Here is a 19,466-nt window from a genome sequence, read left to right as displayed (position 1 = left end):
TGATTGCTTGTGGCATAAAGGGCGGAATAGCTATGCGGAATAAGGGGAAAACACACATGCCACCAATCTGAACTCACAATAGCAATGTAATATGAAAGTTATTCTTGATATCCAATAAGAAAAGATGGGCTTATTACAACAGATCCGGGCTTAGGTATAGATTTCATCAACAAGGTTTTCCCAGTGGACGCGACCGCACTTTGAAAAGCGCTGCGTTATGGCGAGCGTAAAATTTTTGCAAGAAAAACCTTGTGCGCCAAATAAAGCAGTAGTGTACTTAAACTAAAACCAGGTACGCTGTGAGATTATCTCTCCACATATTATAAAGAAAATTAAAGTTAAAATTATTTTTATAAATTAAACATTGAATTATCTTTCATTTTCGCGAATACGCGAATTTGCACATCAAACTGCCAAAAGATATATTAAGCATTTTAAACTAGCAGAAAGTTGCCATGAAACCATAGAAATTCAAGAGTTTTTAATACTCATGTCGTATATTAACACTTCGTCTTTTCGCATTAAAAGTCTACAATTTCCAAAAATATTCGAAATTGAGGTGATAATAATATGCGGAATCATTTGGTATCACCAGTATTTTTCTTATAAATACTATCAAAAGAGCGTTTTTTTTAGTTTACATAATATGTTTTGCCTACTATTGACAAAATTAATACATAGTTTTATCTTACTTTAAAAGACACATAATGTAACTGGTAAAAAAAAAAAAAAATGTTGCAAAGATGATTAACATTAAAAACTAGCTGACCCGGCAGACTTCGTAGTGCCTCAATCGATAAATAAAAAACCTAAACTTTTGTATGAAATAAACATAAAACAAACAAAAGGAATCTGTCCGACGGGAGACACATCAAAGGAAAAACAAAATTGATATTTTTATTTAATTTCGAGCATTTTCATATTTATCTACCTTTTAAACCTTCTCTGGACTTCCACAAATAATTCAAGACCAAAATTAGCCAAATCGGTCCAGCCGTTCTCGATTTTTAGCGAGACTAACGAACAGCAATTCATTTTTATATATATAGATATCACAGTTAGTAAGTTTAGAGATTATACAGTTTTAATACGAGATGATGACTTTTCCTTCATTTTTGCAGGGCCGTAAAATGTTGTGGTATCCCAACCTATTCAGTGTTCGTACTACCGGCCGGTGGCTTCTGGCTCAGTCTGAGTTGGCACATCGCTGCGTAGATACGAGTTGGCGGGAGACCTGTCGATTGTCGCGATAACGCAGGGTGCGTTCGAACTTTGTGAAAATTTAACTTAAATTTCGAATTACTAATCGAAATTTGTATTTTTTCGCGGGAAAAGAATACGTTTTAGCGACTGAACGTTGTTTTAAACTGTTTTTATTATTATTATTCAATTAGCTGCAGTACCTGGGTAAGTTCCTCATTTAAAAATACGCTTACATAAATAATAAACAAATTAAAGTATTTTATTTGTAACTACTATTTAGATTTATGTATTTAATTTTTTCCTATTTATATTAATTTATTATTTATAGATAATATATTGGATAATATTTCTTATACATATTTTATGTATTTATTTATTTAGTAGTGGTTTAAATAAAAATGTTGATAACGAGAATTTAACTTAAAGAATGAAATGTATTTTATTAATAATGAATGTATGCTTTTTTTTTAAATATGCTGCGGTGCTATATATATATTTTCGAACCCTAATTGTTTTTTACGTGCTTGTAGTAAACAAGTCAATGTCTTATCGAAGCCAACTGACTGCTCACAAGTCAAATGTAATGTAATCTCGATCAATCGAGATTTTATTGGAGTTTGGTCGTCTCGCAGACGCGGCAATCAACATAATGTAATAATCTTGGAATTTTTTTACATTATCAACATTCCTAAGTTACAGAGTTCAAAAATTTTAAAGAATTCAATTGAATTATTCTTTTTTCCTATTATTTAGGTATAATATATACCAAAAGTTAATTTAGGTATCTTAAAATAGACGTTTTGTGCACATTTTGTTCAATGACTCTTCTTTATCATGCCTGAGACTAGGAAAAACTCAAATATTTCAATTTATTTTTGTAGCTTCAAAATGACTGTTCCCGATTTCAACGGTGTTCTTTTTTCAATTCATCAAATTCGTGTGATCACCGGAAGTGTCCATTGTGAGCCCGCACGCATAGCTGGGTGCTCAGTGCTGACCATTTCTGACGCGCAGTACACATTGATACAAAAACCCAAGATGCACAGTCTCATACAAAAGTAGCTCTCGAAACTGTCCCCAAACACTCATATCGTTTACCAGGGTTTTTTAATACATCAATGGCAGTACAGCATTCTAGTTTTGAACGTACGGCAACAGTTACAAAATAATGCGACTTAATGTGGTGGTGGGGTGATTACATCTGTCAACTTCAATTCACCCATAGCGTACTTTTTATCATCATAAATGACACGACGGGTATATCTACTATTATAAACACTATAATGTAGTCATTCGTTCATGATTCCACGTAGCCATAGATCTACAAATCGATTAGTAATTTGCGGGGTAGAGCAGTAGCAAAAACAGCTCTCTGTCCTGGGATAACTAAACAGATTAAACCCTTCATTTTTGTTAAAAAAATTAAGACAAGTGAAACAGCACGGCGCGTCTTTTATCGGATATTTACTAATGCCAATGAAGAGGTACGAAGTTTGTTTTAAAATAAAAGATTCACTTTAAATAAACCTTTCGCGCTTGCAGCAGATAATAACATTAACAAACTGATTAGGAATACTTAAAAAACAGTTCTATTTTGAATATTGGTGACGTAAGCGAACCATCCATGCATAAATTATTTATTAGACAGACCCAGCGTAACATTAAGAAACAATAATTAGATCATATAATTTCATGCATTTAAAAAACTCTAACCCTTTTTTTAGTTAATTTGTATATTATGGCTACGAACAGTAAAAAGCTTTTTTTACACAATTTTTTTTCTGTTATTTCTTTAGTCGGTCAGATAATTTCACATCACGTCTAATGTTATGTGGTTATGGACCATGTGATGACCATGCCATTCATCAAAACAAAATGCAGGGTACTTACGCGACAGAAATGGACTTTTTTTTTAAATGTCAGCGATAAGAATCGGATATGCCATTCCTTCATCCCGTCAGGCGAAAATCTAAATTTTGTTTATTTTCTTACGCAAAAATATTTTGTTGATTTTAAAATATAAATCGTTTTAATTTTTAGCTAAATAAAAGCGTCTATTGCAGTGTTAGCCCTGTTTAAAATCAAGCGTTCATTACATTCTCACTGTCGTTAAAGCCAGACTTCAATTACAAGTAGATTGCAACAGTGTCAATATTGAAAACCAATAGGAGAACTAACAGGGAACTAACTGTCTTTGGAATCAGTCTAAATCAATATCACGATAAGGAAGATGGTAGGTGGTAGGTGAATTGAGTTTTGTATTTAGCCAACAATACGATATATTTGTTTTATGTTATATTTTAGATCAGGATATTAGATACCAAACCACTACCATATGATTCCAATTTCGATAACAAAAACTAAAATCCTTTGACTGCTTTTCTTATAGATCTAGTACATTAAATGAATGCAAAAAACATTTTTATTTATTTAAAAAAACGTGCAGCGCTGAGAAACGACATCGTCACGACATTATTTATCATCTGCGACGTCACTTACCTTGATGAAGGTGAAAGAGCTATTCGTACAATCAATCACAAATGCGGTATTTAACTGGATAAGATGAAGGAATGTTTAACTTTTAAAAGAAAACAAGGCATATTTAAACCACATTTAGGGTTTCAATTCGCCGTTTTTTTTGTAAATCTGTAAGAATTGATTTAAAATACGACTCGCGAAAACCAAAGAAAATGCTAAAACTAAGCCACTGTTTGCTTTATAACGTAACGTCAAGCCTCCAGTACTTATGTCATTGACTCAATTTTGAATTTTATTATAAGACGAACGTGTCCCAGCAATTTGATGCGGACAAACATGTACGTTATAATTTAATAATAAATTTATTATTAAAAGGATGATGACTATAATAAAGCCAAGTCTTCCAATATCTCCCCCGATCATCATAACAAAACAAAACATTTCATATTAGCAAGTGAGGGATTGTTGGAGCAAGTACACATTTAAGAGTCTCATTAAGGTCACTACGACCTTTCCAGCCCCGTTTTCAGGATAGTGGCTGTATCCATTTCTGCCATATTCCAGTCAAATATGGAACTCTGCTAATGCTGCTAAATCACTCGCAGGATCAGCACTAGGAAACGTCAGATACACGAAGAGCAAGAGACGGTGGTCAAATATTCGATAAATATTCGGCATTTGCAAGAAGCAAATATCAACTTGCAGATAAATCGGACCAGAACTATCTAGCACATATATATACTGAGAGAACCTACTTTACTGCGGCGGCCGCCGTGCACCGTTGCCATCAGGTTCATCCGTGGATATCACACCGTGTCCTTCGAGGCGGCGTGTGTATTGGTGGGCGTGGCGCGTCTCCCTAAAAGTGAGCTGTGGGCGCGGAAGGCCCATTCTTGGCGGTCTGTGCTCGAATCGTGGTCTAGCCGGCTGGTCAACCCCATGTGGGATCTACTGACCGTCGAGGCGGTTAGCTCGGTCTTTGATGACTGGGTGAATCGTGGACGCCTCACCTTTCGTCAGGTGCAGACGCTGACCGGGCCTAGATGCTTCGGGAAGTACCTGCACCGGATAAGAGCTGAGCTGACTACGAGGTGCCACCATTGTGGACACGACCTGGAGCATACGCTCGCTGTCTGCCCCACTTGGGAGGTGCAGCGCCGTTTCCTGGTCGCAAAGATAGGACCAGACTCGTTGCTGCCTGGCGTCGTGGTGTCGATGCTTGACGCTGACGAGTCTTTAGAAGCTATACTCGACTTCTGCGAGCACACCATCTCGCGGAATGAGGTGGCGGGGCGAGTGAAGCAAAGCTCTCCTCATTACGCAGAAATCCGTCGCCGCCGAGCAGGGGGTCGGGTCACCTAAGAGCTTCGGGCTCCACCTGCTTTGTGCGCGGAGGGAGCCAGGCGTGGTGCGGCGTGCTCGGCAAGCTCGCCCGTGGTAAGAAGCCGGGTGACGGCAAGCCGCGTTCCCCCGACCGTTCCGGGGGAAGGTGCAGCGCGGCGCCATAAAGGCGAACTCCCGGCCCTACGACCGAGAGAACCGGTGGTCGTATCACCGGCGACCGCCGGACCGGCGTCTGGGGAACGGTGGGATGGATGTAATATGCCCAGCGTCGAACCTGTCTCGCCGTCTCAATGGCCCCGACTGGGCTCCAGCCCGGTCCGGGGTCGGGCGCCGACTGTGAGTGGCAGAAGTTTTTGGTGAGGTTCCACTCCTACATACCCCACCCGCCGGACGGGCGGGGTTAATGTGATTTTCTCCGGTACAAAAAAAAGAGAACCTACTACAATCGAAATACTATACTATAACTTAACGACTCTTCTTCTATCTTCAAGCACAAATTTATATTATCTGATAAAAGATGCATCATATAACTATGTGTATAACTTTATGTCAGCCAACATTATTAAATCTATTGTTTTGTTTACCCCGCCTCTTTCCACACTACAAATAACACTACTTGCTGAAGTTCAAACTGTCCAACACATTATGCAGAAACACACTACTATACACCACACTGTTTTGTAGTTTAGGTACCGGAAAGAGGAAGTTCGAAGTTCCGCCAACAGTTCAAACCTTATTTGCGGAACATGTTCATGATTAAATCCAAAGTATGCATTCATCAGCACACATAAACGCACCTTTCAAAACTAGGGTAGCGAGGCCTTTTTAACATGCATTTATTGGATTGACCTACATATGTCTATATCTATACGAGTATATGTAACAAAATCTTTGAACATAATTTTCAAAAATGTCATTTTAAACTTGATTAACATGAAAAACTGAACCTGATGATTCGTAATATAACGCAATAACAATAATTTTATAACTTTTTCCTAATATCTCGACCTGAATAATCATTATTATCCTTATAAAAAATCTTTAAATTTTTGACTATACATTTTTCAACTACATTTATATTACAAGATTATTTTACACGATAAATTAACAGTTGCTCTAAGTAACTGTAAATGGCGGAGTATGGAAGGAGAAAATATGTTTCGCCGACTCCAGGTGATTGGAAGTAAGGCAGGAGAATAATGATGACGATTTTTACTGGTGGTAGGACCTCTTGCAAGTCCGCGTGGGTAGGTACCACCACCCTGCCTATTTCTGCCGTGAAGCAGTAATGCGTTTCGGTTTGAAGGGCGGGGCAGCCGTTGTAACTATAATGAGACCTTAGATCTTATATCTCAAGGTGGGTGGGGCATTTACGTTATAGATGTATATTGGCTCCGGTAACCGCTTAGCACCAGGTGGGCTGTGAGCTCGTCCACCCATCAAAGCAATAAAAATAATAATAATAATGAAATTAACAGTGTTGGAAAGTAAACAATAACGCATTGTAATCATCATTACGGAAACTTAAAAAGGGTTGCACTTAAAATTATTAGGCCGTGTATTTGGCTACAAGCAGGTCGATTTGAAGTGTAGCCAATGGGATTTAGACTTGACTCACGACAAATCACGACTTTAGCCCTGCACGGGTAATCAATGTAATCCAAACCCCAACCGTACCGACTTAAAACATAGAATGCTTCGAACTTCTATTAGAAAAGTCGCAGAAACATATTAGTAGGTACGTACCATGTATGTCGTGTATGTTTCCACTGCCAGAAAACCGCGTTCCGACCGCAACAGCACCTGCTTCATGTGAAACTCGCATTTCAGTGTGTCTAGTCAGAACAATCAAATTTCAAATCACGATACAAAAAAAAAGAATAGCTTAAATAAAAATAACAAAATACGCTTTTATAGAAAATCCAACTAAAAAATAGAAAATAAATTTTAATAAATTTGAATTAAAAATAGTGTAAGAAAAAACGATTTTATTGTAAAAAAAAAAGCGTGGGCTGCTTTTCAGGATATTATCAAAATACCCCTTCTACTCATACCTGTTCATAAAATATTTATAACTACTGATACAATGCACCCCACGCTTTTTTTTTACAATAAAATCATTTTTTCCTACACTATTTTTAATTCAAATTTATTAAAATTTATTTTAAATTTTTTAGTTGGATTTTCTATATAAGTGTATTTTGTTAGTTTTTTTAAACTATTATTTATTTTTCATTGTTTAGTTGAATTTAAATTTTTTCATTTTTTTTTTCTTTTTTTTTATATTGAATTATCATCGGTCCTTAATTAGTATAGGTACCAAATTTCGAGTTAATCCGACGTTTTGAAGGGGGTCAAAATCATGTTCAAAGATTCCGTTACAAACATACATACGTCTGAAGCTAATAAAAGCGTATTAATTAAATAATTCATCCACATTCGTATGTATGTACACAGAGCACTGTTGTTTAAAAAACATTTTTACAATCTAACAAACACAATGTGAACCCTAGCAAGATTTCAGAAAATACAATTTTTTTAACGTGAACATTCTAAATATGCGGAGTTATCACTGTAATGTTGATTTTCTGATTAATGCTAATCTCATTGAAACCTTCGAAAAAGGCTTGTTGGAGTGCGTCAACATTTTACGCTTACGAGAACCAATTTTATATTGTTGATGACGCATCGTACATTTTTGTTTGAAAACACATTAAAAATACTAAACTAGCCGCGTTGTATTGATAAAATGGACGAAAGCTCTGGGTTTTGCTTTTTTTCTACTGTACTGAGCTGCTGTGGTACATTTACAACCGATAAAGCATTTTCACATAAACTCAGTCAACATGATTTAATTCTTGGTAGTAATACCAAGATTTCCTGCATTTATTTTACTGATAACCGGTTACGAGCAGAAAGAAGTATGGTTACACTAAAATAAATCTATTACTTTTATTTAGCTCAACTATTTTTTTTACAAAACGAAGTATGTATATATCAATTTTAGCTCGATGGGTAGATTAGCTCTCACAGTCCACCTTGTACCAGCCAGTGCCTTGTGACTTTCGTCTTTTGAATTGAATTGTATAATGGGTGACCCATTCATCAATTAATATGATTGATACACGACACGTGATATATACTTACCATACGGCCTCAATAAATACCCAACCAATAGTAAATGCGTTATATGAATCTCGTGATCGTGAATGCGTTGTAAAAAGGTATGTATAGAGAAAATAAAACAAATGACTTTATGTCTATTGAATTTCAAAGTAAATACGGATTAAAACATATAAGTAGTAAAATTATAAAATATAAAACAAATCTACGTTAAAAGAAAACTATGTTGTAATTAGTACTTTCAAACAAATCTATTAGAATTTATTCATCGCTTAAACAGTTCGATGACAGCCCTGAATGAAAATAACAAAATCGTTTAACTCATTTCAAACAATGAATATTACAAAAAATGCAACCATATTTGGGGCTCAAATATTAAAAACAATTTTCAAGCGAATTTGACTAATTTTCACCTTTATTGCAAAGACAAAAGAAGCCGTTTCATGTCCCAACAGAATCGAAACAGCTAGCAGTACCAGCAGAGTCTTTATATTATGTAATTCAATCAGCCGACGTCACGTGACCGTTTTTAGTTCTTCGAACTCAATTAGCTGGCCGCACCATCGCGTTTCCTTCAAACTCCCGAAAGCGATCCGAAGTTGTTCCAAAAAAAATTAATTTGTTTTTTGGCTCCGGTAACCATTTAACACCAGATGGGCCATAAGCACATGAACCCTACTAAGCAATAAAAGGACAATTAAAAAATCGCATCTTTTCATTAATGGCCAGCCTTATTTTTTAGTACGAATCGTATTACAGTCCTTTACGTAAAGCACAATTCAAGGGCTGGCAGAATAATAGTTTGCTCGTAATGTTCAAGTACTCTTTATTCCAAAACTATTTACTAGGGATTTTTTTTCGTCGAGTACAATCTTCTTTTAGAATACTACAATTTTTATTTAATTTTTTAGAATAATACAACACCCCGTATATATTTTTTTATGGAAAATAAGTGAATTGTTTGAATATGATTCTTTTAATATTGGAAATAACCTATTCTTATTCTCTTAATATTACGCACGCTTTCTATTAAATTAATTCAGTTCAATGAACATCCAGCATAAGTCGTCAATCAATCATGCGTAAATGAACATCAAACATGAGTTAATCATCAATCATCGTCAATGCCTATTGTAACACTGGACGTACTGTTAATCTACCTAATTCTAATTTAGAACATGGCATACGTCTTTTATTGGTCAGCAGAAATACCTATATAAGTGCTTCAGTTGCGATAAAATTTATTATTATTTTTGAATGACAGATATTTTGTTACTAACAAACGATTTAATTACCTATCTATCAAATTTTCGTATCAGGAGCTTTAAATGAATACAATTACTTAAGGAGCACACTTCAAAAAAAGACGTGTGGTGTCGTGGGACATCGGATAGGAACGAAGTTCCTTATTATAAAATATTAATTTTAAGTTCTATTCGAGATATAAAGAAAATAAAACCAGAGTTTATGCAACAACCCACGGTCATTCGGTAACGTGCGAACTTATTGTGGTACACTTCATTCACGATTGTTTGCATAAGAGTTAGTGTATTGCGCAAACGAACGCTCTGAGATCGTGGTCAATGAATGTTAAAAAATATGTTATTTTTTGTGCGTTTTTACAAAGTTAAGTCGTACACTGTGTGCAAAACTAATAAAAATCTTACGTTACGGACATTTTTTCCCGGTTAGGGTACCCCTCCGCATTGTCCCATAAGGAACTTCGGTCCAAAAAAATTTGTAGATCGCGTCTCAAATGTACCCCTGACTGTTGACGTGCATGAGCGACGGTAACCACTCACCATCAATTGGGCCGTATGCTCGTCTGCCTGCAAGTATAATAAAAATCAGGAAGTTATAAAATTAAAGTAACTTTACAACTTTAACACAAATCCATCTACTCGGTGCTTAAGATTAATAATCTATAATTTACTCGTGTTCTTAGAATGTCGCTACAATTAGTTCTGAACTATAGCAGTGCATGATCTCATTGGAATAAGTCCACGTTGCCATCAACGAACATTCCCTTTGCCCTGCGAAACCGAGGCAATCCAAACAACATCCTGAACGTATTATTTTGCGTATTGTATTGCGTCCGTGTAGCCTAATGTGTTTGTCATCCACAAGCGGCACGACTATAATGTCTGCCAATAAGTTCGAAATCAATTCGATTTTATTTGTACATCGTGCCACATGCAACAAGGCCATCGAATCCCAGATTTTAGTGGAATAATTTTCACTTTTGCCTATAAAAATAGAATCATTTGTAAAAATATGATGTTACCGAATAATTTTTAAAATTTTCATATAGTAAATAAGAGTTAGTAAAATAACAAAAGAACACGTTAATTTTAGTTTAGGAACATTTTTTTGTTCCACAAACAACTAATGACTTTAAAAGAAGACAAAGTTCTCGACAAGATTTCAAGAGATTTTATTTTTGTCAGCAGCCAACAATATTAATATTGCGCCTCTGCAATATCATCGCGTTTAAAAAAAACAAGAGGCCTTTTCCTCATTAAAGAATATTAAGTGTAATACTTTTTTCGTCGTTTACAAATGTAAATGAAAATAATCCAACAACAGAGGAAAAGTCTTGTTCAGAAGGAGGCGGCGTCCTTAAAGAAATCAGTTTTTATTTCATTTTTTGGATTAATAATTTTTAGATTATCAAAAGAAACTTCCTTACTTAATTTTATGTATTTCTTCTGTTGTGGGCACTGAAACTGGTTTTGAAGAATACTGAAATCATCATTATAATACACTGCTTAATTTTATACAAATTCTATTTACATACCTATACTTAAATTGTTTTTTATTACTCATGGTGACGGATAAGGTGAGGCCTCACCTATTTTTTATTGCTATTGTAGGCAGATTAGCATATGCACTACTGGATGGTGAATGACTTTCAAAAATACAATATATTTTTTTAATTTATGTTTTTTTAGAGTGAATGATTTTAACCATGGAGATACGGAATACCTCTTAGATAATAATACCCTCTCATTTGACCTTCACGTCCGCTACGAAATCATAAAACCCACGAATTCATTCGAGTGCCAAACAACGTCATAACGAGACAACAACAATTTTGCTCAATTTTATTGCTGGCATGGAATTGTACTGACTATTATATCCCCTAGCTGGATTACGGTTATGTTCAAACACATTATCATAATTATAAAAAGGTCCTAACGAATATTAAGTATGCCGAATAAGCCAACGTATTAGTCTATTACTTACACTTTGTGAGAAATTTACTTAATTTGTGATTAAGAACACTTTTTCTTACCCGACATTTTTTACCTGATCATTTTGGCGATCGAAAAATATTACATGAAATACACCTGTCTCTACGAAGTCTGCCCGCATCATCTCTCTTATGTTAATGTTACTAAATATGTATAGCAAAAACTTTCATTGAAGTGCTACCAATATTTGTACAAAGTTCTAACTCAAACGTCCAAGAGACGTGCGAATTCATTGAAGACAATTCATTATGAAGTTCAGCTAGAATTGCGAAATTCCGAACACACTCGACAGTAATAATCTCAAAATCTACGAATAATCCCATTTGCTAAAACTGCACTTGGCCACTTTTTCTTTTATTGCTTAAATGGGTGGACGATCTCACAGCCTACCTGATGTTAAGTGGCTACTGGATCCATAGACATCTACAACGCAAATGCGCCACCCACTTTGAGATATAAGTTCGAAGGTCTCAAGTATAGTTACAACGGCTGCCCCACCATTCTAACCGAAACGCATTAATGCTTCATGGCAGAAATAGGCAGGGTGGTGGTACCTACCCGTGCGGAGTCGCAAGAAGTCCTACCACCAGTAAACTTATCGACTCTTAGTCGCTAGAATCGTCTAAAGTGCCAACAACAACTATAAAGCTTAACAGAATATCATAACACTTACCCGAAAGCACAAAAACCCAAAAATATTTTTATTTCTATTATTTTTATATATCATATTATATATATTTAGATTTATATTATATTATACTATTTTATGTATATTTTAAATTTCTATATTAATTATCTTTTACAGTGAAAATTATCTATATCCTCAGTTACAAGTAGCAATTACTTTATAACGAACTCCATTGTACCTACATAATATAATGTCATAGTTACTATGTCCTATCACTTCATGGTATTCCAATAAAACAAGCGCAAAGTTCTCAAGGTGAGGTTGGAGATGCTAAATTAATCCAAATCCTTAGTCCTCTTGGTGATTTTATAAAAATATTTGTTCTTGTAATTTTAATATTGTGAATTTTTAAGAATAACCTTCAATGTTTGTAAGCTCTCAATGAATCATGCATATTGCAATGAACACAATGACAACGTCTATAGTTTGGTTGAAACTAATTCGTTACAAATTTTATTGAACTTTTTAGATAATTCTGGTATATTTAATAGATTAGTTCGACATAAAACGATATGACCTAACTAGATGTAAGCGGCATGTCTTAAAAATACAAATACCCTCTTGAATATTATGACAAACGAACACGTCTAATGCTTGATCTCGGAACTGGATATAACAATTGTTCCTTTATTTTTTAGAGCTAAGCTAAGGAAAACAATTACCGGTGGTAGAACCTCTTGTGAGTCCGCACGGGTAGGTACCACCAGCCTGTCTATTTCTGCCGTGAAGCAGTAACGCGTTTCGATTTGAAGGGTGGGGCAGCCGTTGTAACTACACTGAGACCTTAGAACTGATATCTCAAGATGGGTGGCGCATTTACTTTGTAGATGTCTATGGGCTCCAGTAACCACTTAACATCAGGTGGGCTGTGAGCTCGTACACACATTTAAGCAATAAAAAAAATAAAAAACATAACTCGGTAAAAACATACCAAAATTATGATCTTTAGACTAAAATGTTAAATTTTGCAAATTAAACAGGTAAATGCGATTAGCAGAGCCTTGTTTCTGTCCAAAACCGATTATGTACACCCATCGGTCGCACGAACATAATCTGGCCATGCACAATAAAAAGAGTACTTTTCTTAAATTGTAACATGACTAACAAACTAGATTTGACGACTAACAGTTCATCTTCACAATTCCGTGCAACAATGTAACTTTAATTAACTGATCAGACGTATAAAGTTCTGATTAAAACATAAAATGTAACTAGTTTTAGGGGGACTGTAAAGTTAACATCGTTTAGTTGACGAAGCGTTGTTTTATATACGGATACGCATCTGTGAATCGATCCGAGGGCAGCTACCAATCAGGCGATTCCACAAACAACTTTCCGGATGAAAGACTAACATCATGGATATTGTCGAGATAAAATCAAACATGGAATATATTGGAATTTGACGTAACCTAACTCGCATTACGTTGTTCCGCCATCCAGCGTGCTTACATTAGAAATAATATTGCAATTTGAAAAGCGTAAGCCGTAATTTCGAAGTTAATAATGATTTGAACTCAAATCTCACTCGACTAACTTTCTTTTTATTTTAGCCGCTTAGCCGTCTTGAACCGCGTATCCGTAAATAATAAATAATAATATAATAAGTAGCAGATATAATTTTTTACATTATTTTGTAGCTTCATTCCGTTGAATATAGATGGTTAATTATGAAATAATCTTGATTATTAAGCTATGATCAGATTACGTATCGTATGACTATTGAACTAGTCCTGTATTAAAAATGTTGGCTTATAATTTTATCTTTCCAGAGGTGACATTTGGGTAAAAATGATTTGGAATGACTTGGAATATAATAAACTCTAGCAAATAAAAGAGAAGGTGTTAAACTTTTCGTGAAAACATTTACAGATATAAATCGATTTAATATTAAATTTTTATACGCACTCTAGAAGTATATACGGCATGACCCGAAGTCGAAATTTCAATTGGACTACATAACGCATGCCTCACCATACAAACTCGAACGTATCATTATTTAATTAAAACCACTTTTACGGTTCAACCCCGCGTTTATTATAGTCATTATATTATTTCGAATATTTCGAATGCTCAGTTTTCGTGGTCACGGATAACTCTTCCAGGCCGATGGCACCAAATCTTTCAAAACTTAAATTTACATAGATAATTATGTCTAGAACTCGCGAAAACCGAAAAGTAATGTATGACGGCTTCCCGCCAGAAATATACAATAGCACAATAAGACACAGCGCTGGTAATTTATGTACTTCGCTTTTACTACACGATATTCTATATACTATATGTAGAAGTCGTTCGAGATTACAAGCCAGTTACGTATTTATAAAAACTATAGGTCCCGCAGTAGTCGAATTTCGACTATAATTAATTGGAATTGTAAGTTTGTACACTATTATGATTGTATTTTATACATCTATAATAACAAATTTCGCCAAGACTACACTATAAAAAATATTAACAAAGATAAACAATATTTAATCTATTCTCAAATTGACAACAGACGTCAAGAACAAAAGTTTGACAATAAATAGTATGCATGTGTGTGTGCGTCAAATACATAGTATGTAGTGTGTGTAATGTTTTTTTTATTGATTTAATGTATATTTTATACATTATTTTAAAAAAATATTAGCATTGTGCACTTCTTCTCTATATTCTCTATAAGTGTGGAAAATTTCACACTCCTCCGTCCGCGCAATTTTCGTAAAAAGGGATACAAAGTTTTTGCTTCACGTATTAATATATAGATAGGATCTGAACAACTGCATAGACGGCAATAAGCTTCATGATAGTAGCGACAGAAATTCATAGGGGAATTAGCATACAATGATACTTTAACGACACTAGATAAACATTGATTTAGTATTGTGTAAATTTCACTTGACCCACTTCCACTTTTTTTGTTATTCAACATTAACATTGAAAAACATCGTAAAAATTCTTCCTATTTTCGGTTTGGCCTGTTTTTTATTTTAGTAGATATTAGTCAAGTCTTGTCTTGTCTTCTTGTCTTAACTTGATTTAAAAAAAAAGCAAATCATTGAATTGCTATATGTTTTTATAAATTTTAATGTAGGTACATTATTTAAGGTCAGTGCCGTTGTAAATGAATTTTTAATTATTATTTTAAATTACATGAAAATCAGCGACTTTACGAAATAGAAATGTTTTTTAAACGCCATAATCTTATCATCGAAACGGAGTATCCAGATAAAAAAAAACAGCGACAGTTCTGCCCTAATAATTTATTTGTTTTGAACAAACATTGTGCAAAGCCGACATTTTCAATCTTGCAAATCAAAAATGTGTCACATGTCTACAGAAAACCCAATTTCCTTTTAATCTTGGAACAACAAGACAGGTATTAAGTCTATCAGAAGCTTCCAATGTCACCTCGTTTTACCCTAGAATTAAGGTAAATCTCCCCGAAACAGTTTGACATCCGTGGGCTGACTTCGTTCGTAAATTTTAATTTTAAAACAAGTCATGCTCGCGTTTACAAATTCTCGTTATCATGTTAATTTTTATTTTAATTATAATTTGAAATTATGCATAAGACGTTATAAGGTTTTCACTTCTACTAATGCGATCACACAACTTCAGACATGTGGATGAATTTGTAATTTTAGTTTTTACACTAAAAGCAGAAATAAATTGAATAGTCGTGGACTCAGATAACATATAGTTACATATCATGGACAACACTTAATGAAACGCCACAAACTCATATCTATACTATCTATACTAATATTATAAAGAGGAAAGATTTGTTTGTTTGTTTGTTTCGAATAGGCTCCGAAACTACTGGACCGATTTGAAAATTTATTTTTCCATTAGAAGCCGACATTGTCCCTGATGAACATAGGCTACTTTTTCTAATTATTTTTTTTTGTTTGTTTCATGTGTGTTTTAATGTTTCCGAAGCGAAGCGAGGGCGGGTCGCTAGTAATAATATTATAAAGAGGAAAGATTTGTTTGTTTGTTTGTTTCGAATAGGCTCAGAAACTACTGGACCGATTTGAAAAATTATTTTTCCATTAGAAGCCGACATTGTCCCTGATGAACATAGGCTACCTTTTTTTATTTTTTTTTATTTTATTTTTTTGGTTTCATGTGTGTTTTAATGTTTCCGAAGCGAAGCGAGGGCGGGTCGCTAGTATCAATATACACAGAGGAACAACAATACAGATAAAAGTACAACAACACTTAATAAGCACAAATTCTTTTCTATAAACAAAAACTAATGTGTTTGATGTTCTTTTTAACCGACTTCAAAAAGGAAGAGGTTCTCAATTCGACTGTATGACTTCGACTGAGTGAATCGATTTTGATGATTCTTTTTTTATTAGAAAGCTGACGCTTCCCGTGTGGTCCCATTTCAATTTAGTCCAGTCCTGATAATGGTATCCATGAGAAAACCATATAAATCTTAAATTTGCATTAAGTGCGTGCGCGACAAATATGTGAATAACTCAATAACTCAATATCACGCCAACCGATTTCGATGATTATTGTTTTTTAGTGTATATTAATTTGTTTTGGAATATCTTTTTTTTGATATTTGAAGTCGGTTTTCGTTAAAACTTGTTTATTTACAATTATATTATTAATTCCTCCTTGTGTCGATAATACTCAATGGCAAGGGTCATAGACTCTCTGAGTAACCTTCGTTTATCCACCGCTGCGTGGATGTCATTGTAGACTAATGCGTTGAAGGCAAAGCGTATCTCCTCCGCTCAGCTTATTGGTATTAAACAGTTAAATAAACATTATTTGAATAAGCCATTCAGTGTCCTTTCCAATCGACGTCCCCTAAGCACGTGCGTGAAGCCATACGTAAACTAATTAAAGCAAAATCAAATTACTCCCGTAATTCGAATCACTCAAACTTGGATCTTAGAAAGTCGTTATTGTACTGCACATGTCAATCCACAAAGGACTTGGGGTAATAACCTTAGTTCTGCGTGTAAAATCTTCAGTTAACGTCTTGTTTTGTTTCATTAATTTGCTTAAATGGTGGAATTTTTATGCGATGTTTCTGAATGAAATTTTCTTGATCAATGAATAACCTGATGTTTCAATAATGACTTTATGCCTATTGAATTTTAAGGTACAAACAAGTGAGAGTGTTAATAAAAGTGCTTAGTTGGGATTGTATTTTTAACGAATTAAGTAACTTCAGCTATTCTTATCTATATAATTTAAAGCGTCATGTTTTTTTTTTCTCAAAGCAACTACGTTTTTTTTTTTTTTTTTTTTTTTTTTTTTTTTTTTTTTTTTTTTTTTTTTTTTTTTTTTCCACAGGAGAAAATCGCCGGATCCCCACCCGCACGGCAGGTGGGGTATGTGGGAGTCGAACCTCACTAAAAACTCCTGCCGCTCACAGCCGGCGCCCTACCCCGGACCGGGTGGGAACCCAGTCGGAGTTATTGAGACGGCGGGACAGGGTTTACGCAGAGCACATTACATCCATCCCGCCGTCCCCCAGACGCCGGACCGGCGGCCGCCAGCAACATGACCGCCGGTTCCCTCGGTCGACGGGTCAAGAGCCCGATTGATAGCGCCGCGCTACACCTTCCCCCGGAGCGGTCGGGGGAACGCGACCTACCACGCCGCCCCACGCCTAAGCTCCTCCCCGCACAAAGCGGGTGGAGCCCGAAGCTCTTAGGGGGCCGGGTTACGGACGAGACCCCGGTCCCGACCCCCTGCTCGGCGGCGGCGGGTTTCTGCGTAGTGAGGAGAGCTTTGCCTCACTCGCCCCGCCGCCTCCTTCTGCGAGATGGTGCACTCGCAGAAGTCGAGCATAGCCTTCCAGGACTCGTCACCGCCAAGCATCGACGCCACGACGCCAGGCAGCGACAAGTCCGGTCCTATCTTTGCGACCAGGACACGGCGCTGCACCTCCCAAGCGGGGCAGACAGCGAGCGTATGCTCCGCCGTGTCCAGGTCGTGTCCACAATGGTGGCACCTCGTCGTCGGCTCAGCTCCTATCCGGTGCAGATACTTTCCGAAGCATCCGTGCCCAGTCAGCACCTGCACCAGACGGAAGGTGAGGCGTCCTCGGCCACGATTCACCCAGTCATCAAAGACTGGGTAAACCGCCTCAACGGTCCGTAGACCCCACGTGGGGTTGGCCAACCGCCTCGACCACGATTCGAGCACGGACCGCCGAGAATGGGCCTTCCGCGCCCGCAGCTCACTTTTGGAGGGACGCACCACGCCCAGAGCACGAAGCTCGCTGCGCCACCGATAGTCGGCAGCGAGCGACTCCGCCTCCAGCTCCCATGGCGGCGTCCCCGCCAACACACACGCCGCCTCGAAGGAGACGGTGCGATATCCACGGATGACCCTGATAGCAACGGTGCGCTGCGGCCGGCGCAGGAACCGAGCCATAGTGGCCCGGTTGCGTGGCTCAGCCCATACAGGCGCACCGTACAGGGCCATCGATCGCACCACCCCTGCGTAGAGGCGGCGCACAGCCTGATCCGGCCCCCCGATATTCGGGAGCAGTCGGCTCAAAGAACCGGCTGTCCTCATCAATCGGGGGACCAGCTCCGCAAAGTAAGTGAGCACGAAAAGCCCACCGGCTGTCCAACACGAGGCCGAGGTACCTCAACTGCACCCCGACCCCTATTCGGACGCCTCCAACCACGATGTGGGCGTCGACAGGTGGCGCTCTCCGTGGCCCGTGAAACCACAAGGCCTCGGATTTACTGAGCGCCACGTCGAGGCCCAGTCTCCTTATCCTCCCGACAACGAGGGCCACCCCCGCTGTGGCGAGACGGGCAGACTCTCTATAATCATCCCCCCGGGCCACGACCAACGTGTCGTCCGCGTAACAAATAACGCGGAGGCCCGGGAGGAGGGCACCCCTCAGCACCCAGTCGTACCCGATGTTCCACAAGAGGGGTCCGAGAACCGACCCCTGCGGAACACCCCGCACGACCGGAAAACGGTGAAGGGTCCCACCGTACCCGGTACATTCGACCGACCTGGCCTCCAAATAGGAGCCAACCAGCCGGCGGAGGTAGAGGGGCACTCCATGCCTCTCCAGTGCCCCCCCTATCACGGACCAGGGCAGGGTGTTAAATGCGTTGGCGATGTCAAGAGACACCGCCAGCGCCACCCCACCCCGTGAGACAGCCTCGTCCGAGAGGGCCCGCACCCGAAGTATTGCATCCACGGTCGAACGGCCCTCCCGGAAGCCGAACTGCTCCGCCGACAGGTCAGGTCCAACCCCGACCAGGTGCTGAACGATGCGGGCAGCCAGAATACGCTCCAGCAATTTTCCCGCCTCGTCCAGCAGTACGATAGGACGATACCCGGCGGCTGTATCCACCGGGCGCCCCTCCTTCCGCAACAACACAAGTCTGCCCGTC

At 37.8% G+C, this 19,466-nt stretch overlaps 1 protein-coding gene across 1 annotated transcript in view; it reads left to right on the top strand.

The window, feature by feature from the left end:
* The first annotated feature begins 1,188 nt into the window (after window positions 1-1,188).
* NGR-A10 (neuropeptide receptor A10) overlaps window positions 1,189-19,466 on the top strand; it is a 63,665-nt gene continuing 45,387 nt past the window's right edge. Inside the window, exon 1 of the mRNA XM_089731059.1 lies at window positions 1,189-1,407. The gene's annotated coding sequence lies outside the window, so the exon portion shown is untranslated. The remainder of the gene's footprint in view (window positions 1,408-19,466) is intronic.

The sequence above is a fragment of the Bombyx mandarina genome, chromosome 11, assembly GCF_030267445.1.
Source record: "Bombyx mandarina strain Sakado chromosome 11, ASM3026744v2".
NCBI lineage: Eukaryota > Metazoa > Arthropoda > Insecta > Lepidoptera > Bombycidae > Bombyx > Bombyx mandarina.
Note: the sequence above shows the minus strand (reverse complement) of the source record. Positions and strands in the feature narration are given on the sequence as shown.